At 43.8% G+C, this 5,451-nt stretch overlaps 1 protein-coding gene across 1 annotated transcript in view; it reads left to right on the top strand.

Annotated features, from left to right (window-relative positions):
* Positions 1–1,618: 1,618 nt before the first annotated feature.
* Positions 1,619–5,451, top strand: part of NDRG1 (N-myc downstream regulated 1) — a 28,252-nt gene continuing 24,419 nt past the window's right edge. Inside the window, exon 1 of the mRNA XM_053466546.1 lies at positions 1,619–1,890. The gene's annotated coding sequence lies outside the window, so the exon portion shown is untranslated. The remainder of the gene's footprint in view (positions 1,891–5,451) is intronic.

The following is a 5,451-nucleotide window of genomic DNA, read 5'->3' as shown; positions in this document are numbered from 1 at the left end:
AAAAAGCGGGGTATGCTTTCTTGCCAGTGATTGGCTGCTTCAAACTGCCCAGACTGGCACGAAGAGGGAGTGGTGTGTTGTACCTCTGGAGCTGCAGCTTCTCCTTAAGATAAGTGCTTTTATTTTCATATGGATTCATCGTTGGCGGGGCTGTATGAGACACAATATACTGCCCATTAAGCCAAAAAATGCTTGTTTGTACCCGCAAAAAATCCTTAAGCGTTTCCCGTGTAGTCAACAAGTCCCTAATATTGCTCTGAATAATAGAGGAGCAGCCCCGGGGAGCGTCTCCCGCAAGAAAGGCTGAGCTGTAATTTAATGAGATAATGGTGATGAAACCCACATTCATTATACATTATACAGGGCAAATACAGCAATTTTAAGCATTGCTTCTAAATATATATATTCAGAAATACACGACCGTTCAAACGTTTGGGGTCACTTTGAAATTACCTTGTTTTTGGAAAGAAAAATACATTTTGTCCATTAAAATAACATGAAATTAATCAGAAATCCAGCGCAGCCGGGGTTAATGCTGTAAATGACTATTGTAGTCGGAAACGGCTGATTTTTTATGGAATCTCTTCATAGGCGTACAGAGGCCCTTTATCACTCCCATCACTCCTTTATCACTCCCATCACTCCTGTGTTCCAATGGCCTTTATCACTCCCATCACTCCTCTGTTCCAATGGCCCTTTATCACTCCCATCACTCCTGTGCTCCAATGGCCCTTTATCACTCCCACCACTCCTGGGTTCCAATGGCCCTTTATCACTCCCATCACTCCTGTGTTCCAATGGCCCTTTATCACTCCCAGCACTCCTGTGTTCCAATGGCCCTTTATCACTCCCATCACTCCTCTGTTCCAATGGCCCTTTATCACTCCCATCACTCCTGTGTTCCAATGGCCCTTTATCACTCCCATCACTCCTGTGTTCCAATGGCCCTTTATCACTCCCATCACTCCTGTGTTCCAATGGCCCTTTATCACTCCCATCACTCCTGTGTTCCAATGGCCCTTTATCACTCCCATCGCTCCTGTGTTCCAATGGCCCTTTATCACTCCCATCACTCCTGTGTTCCAATGGCACGTTGTGTTCCAAGTTTAAGTTTAAAAGGTTAATTGATGGTTAGAAAACCCTTTTTATGTAATTATGTTACAGCCAGAAATGTCCTCGTTTTCCATGAAAACAGCTCAGTGACCCCAAACTTTTGAATGATGGTGTATATAATGTATTGGAGATTTTCACATTTTAATGCAGTTTTATTTACAGGCCAAACCCGTGAGGCGGGATCAAAAGGCAGCATCTGTGGACTACTAATCCTTTGGCTGTCTGAGCATCATGTGAGTAGCAGTCCTCGCATGGATCTATCACTAGTTGGTCTCGTCTTAGATTCAGGAGCCGTATGTCTATCCCATGCATGTTTAATACCCTCACTGTATTAGCCTCTACCACTTCTGCTGGGAGGCTGTTCCGCTTATCTACTGTCTTTTCAGTACAGTAAAACTTCCTTACGTTACATCTAAGCCTCCGATCCTCTAGTTTTAGACTACGCCATGTGGAAATCAGTGGCCATTAGTCACGCTTACAGTGATCTGAGTCAGGATCTGCTCCGTGTGTAACGTGCGGGGAGGCAGTCAGCGTTGTTTACAGGGCAGGGAGGCCATCGCCGTCCCAGCCCGCTCCTCCCCTTGCTATGTACTTAGCCCGGGGAAGAGACAAGGGAGGAGACTTCCAGATCCCATATAACCCCCAGCCCCGGACTGCCTGGATTAGTAAAAATAAAAAAATAAAAGCCATCTGTGCCCAGCAGCCTTCAGCAGGACTCCGGGACAAGAGGCAGCAGCTGAGACGCCCGCCCTGCCACCCACATCTGGACAGCGACCGGTAAGGAGCGGACCCTGCGATCATAATAATAATAATAATAATAATAATAATAGCATTGCAAGGATTGGTGGCCATTTGACCCGTGGGTGCCGTTGCGGCTATTATTAACTACAACTCCCATCATGCGCGCTGTGGAATTTGTAGTCCTCTTCCGCTATAGTTAGGGAGCTTGGTGTGCAATCAAAGTCCTATCTGATGAGTTGGAGTCCACAGAGGGTCGCAAGTGGCCCATGGCTAGCAGTTTTCAGCAAATATTGAGAAAGTAATATTATTAGTATTGATTTATATAGCGCCGTCATATTGTGCAGCGCCGTACAATGGGCAATATATTTGGGTTATTATTATTTATTGATTTATATAGCGCCGTCATATTCTGCAGCGCTGTACAATGGGCAATATATTTGGGTTATTATTATTTATTGACGTTTATAGCGCCGTCGTATTCCGCAGCGCCTGAAAGAATAATAAATAATATTCTGTGATTGTATGTTTAGGTGATGTTGCCCCCAAATAGGGTTCAGAGGGGTATCTGCCCCCCCCCGAAATACACATTATTTCTGCTCTCTAAACAGATATTAGCGAGTCCTAAATCCAAAACCTAAGATTCCTCGGAACATCTTGGCTAACAGGACATGCCCATGACGTCTCTTTCCCTGCCACATATACTTTAAGCTGCGGCTGTAGCGTGGCAGTCACTGGCTGAGCATCATAGGAGTTGTGTTTCAGTGTAAATGCAACTTAATAATATGTCTCCTACATCCAAATATTTTGCCGTATATTTATATCGATATTTTTTTTGTATTTCTCGTTTCTTAAGAAAAATATGATATTTATTTATATAGCGCCAACAGATTCGGTAGCGCTGTTACCACGGAGAACAGGAAACATATCGAACAAAGACAATTTAAATTAATTGATAATAATATAAGACATAAGCGTACAGAAGCAGAGGAAAGGCTCTGGTCGCGTGAGCTTGCAATCTGTTTATCCTTTGCCCCCCCGGTGCAGACAGCAGGCGCGGCTTGCGTCTAGAGGAATTAGTGAGCCGAATCGCTAATCCGCTTCTTGATCATATCTATAGTGCTCTGGTTATGAGACAGGACTCAGCGAGCATCTTTTCACGTTAAATCCGCCGCGCCACTTTGCCCTCCGTACCACTTACACTTTTTTAACCCCAAAAGCTTACTTAGGATTTTTAGCCCTATATTGAGTATCACCGCCTGTTACCTTACTTTGATTGGCTGATATAGCAATTAAGATGTTATGTAAAGAAGGTTTACTTTACTGAGAAGGTAGTGGATTCACGGAACAGCCCCCCAGCAGAAGTGGTAGAGGTTAACACAGTGAGGGGATTTAAACATGCATGGGATAGACATACGGCTCCTGAATCTAAGACGAGACCAACGACTGAGTCGCGTGGTTACAATAATGTGATCCAAACCCCTTTCAAAAATGCGTTAACCCCTTAAGTGCCAGAAGGTTACTTAAACTCTAAAATTTTAGCGTCGTACTGTTTCTTATAATCTGAAAAAATTTACATTTTTCTTTTTAACAAACATTGAAGTTTTAATAAATACATTCTGCATGAACAGACAGAGATGCCATTTGGAATCCTCTTCTACCTGCTTATCCGCCCTTCCCCCATCTTAAGTTGCTTTATCCCCCCCACCCTTTGTTAACCCCTTGTAAACATCATCATGTTAGGAATTCTGGAAGGGCCAAGTCCTCTTTTCTGGTATAAATGGCTTGTTTTTGGAACAAGGCAGACTCCCAGACCGAGCAATAATCACTACAAACTCTAACAGAAAGTCATAAGGAGAAGGGCCCGGGTCCTTTAAGGCTTTGCTTTCATCTACTCTGCCGAATTTAACACTTTGTATCTAAACGTCGCATTAAAACCACCTTCTCTGGTGCTCCTGAATGCCCAAACCCCCCCCCAAACGTATTCGTCAATCACGTAAAATATTGCATTATTTATCATTTTTGCCAGGAACACTTAATTGTCATGTGACACAATCTCCGAGACTGTTTGGTTGTTGCCATAGAAACGAAAAAAAGGCTTCTTAAAAGCTTTTGTGTTATTTTTATGTGATTAAACCTTCAGAAGTAATAGCAAAAGCACCGATTTGGTAAAGGTTTATGTATAATAGGCAACTAGAGAGGGCAATTAGTGTTTTGTCTCCTGTTTTTGCGGCATATAATCTGCAGATGATAATAATAATAATTGACCGGGGGTATAGAGCATGAAGGACAAACAGGGGTTAATAAAAAAACAACACTTCATGCAGGGGACACACTGAGAATTGTATGTTCGGTATGCAGTGGGGATGGTGATCGGTGAGGAACACCAGAGCTTCGATCACCCCGAGGCGTGGGTGCAAACTGTCATTTTTGAGATCCTTTAATAGCCGATGGATTTATCCACCAAACCCTACATTTTTGGACCCAAGGGTGCTCACCTCCTATGGGGTAAACTTTTTTGAGGGGAACACACTTCATTTTTTACTCTCCTCAAGGAGAGTCAGTCCATAAACTCAAGTTGGGTGAAACTTTTTGGACATGAAAGTTCTCACAAGTTGGGTGCGTCAAGAATGAGCATCTGAGGATCCTTCATGCTTGTGGATCCCACCAAATTTAAAGCCCAAGGTCAGAGACATGCGGTGGCCCTGGCTTGATCGAGGAACTGTGCACAGCCGTGTCCTGTGGAAACATCCATGGAGGCTTTTCCCCATCTTACATCAAACATAATCACAACTGTATATGATTTTATTGGGAAATATCAACCCCCTAGCAGACCGTGGTATCTCCTCTGAGATGTTTGTCTAAGACCCATCATAGAGATTCTGGCTGAGTGTGATTGAATTGTGGTTCACAGTGGTGGGAATGCCAAACTTGGCTTCTCCAAGAGTTGACTTCACACAACCTTCTCCATAAGTAGCATTAGGTGTCCTTGTTGATATTTTGTATCTCCTAGAAGGATTCTCACCCTTCTTTCCAAACATCTACTCTTTGGCTCCCTCTAGAGGACTGAAGTTGTTACCGGCGTTGTTACCGGCGTAGAACAGAGACGTTGGGCTAAGGAAAAACATTGCATAATGCGATAGAGACAGAGAACCGCAGAAGCAGAAGTCGAGTGTCAAGTTTCAGCTTAGGTTTGGTGGTTTACAGAACCACAATACGGTTGCAGCATCTGCCATGGACAGCATTTAGATGATATGATAAGTTAAAAGTCCTAAGTAACCAGCATCAGTAATGGAACCAGTGTCAGGCCACAGAGGAACACCATGTCCCTCGATCTTCTTCTTCTGGGGTCACATTCTCTGAATGGATATGCAGCCCCTTCCCTGCCAGGTAAAAAGTAAGGTAGGGCGGGATTCTCCTGGTCCACCTACCAAGATGGAAACAACAGAAGCCTTCAAGGAGATTTGGGAGAGGTTCTTTTTCTAAAACCCCAACCTCACCCAAGTTCTCCACTATGGTGTCATTCGTAGGAGAGAATCCTTGGTTTTCAGTTGAACTTGGTAGAGATACTAAACAAGGGGCTTTGCCAAATGTAGTAGA

Source organism: Spea bombifrons, chromosome 5 (assembly GCF_027358695.1).
Source record: "Spea bombifrons isolate aSpeBom1 chromosome 5, aSpeBom1.2.pri, whole genome shotgun sequence".
Lineage (NCBI taxonomy): Eukaryota > Metazoa > Chordata > Amphibia > Anura > Pelobatidae > Spea > Spea bombifrons.
Note: the sequence above shows the minus strand (reverse complement) of the source record. Positions and strands in the feature narration are given on the sequence as shown.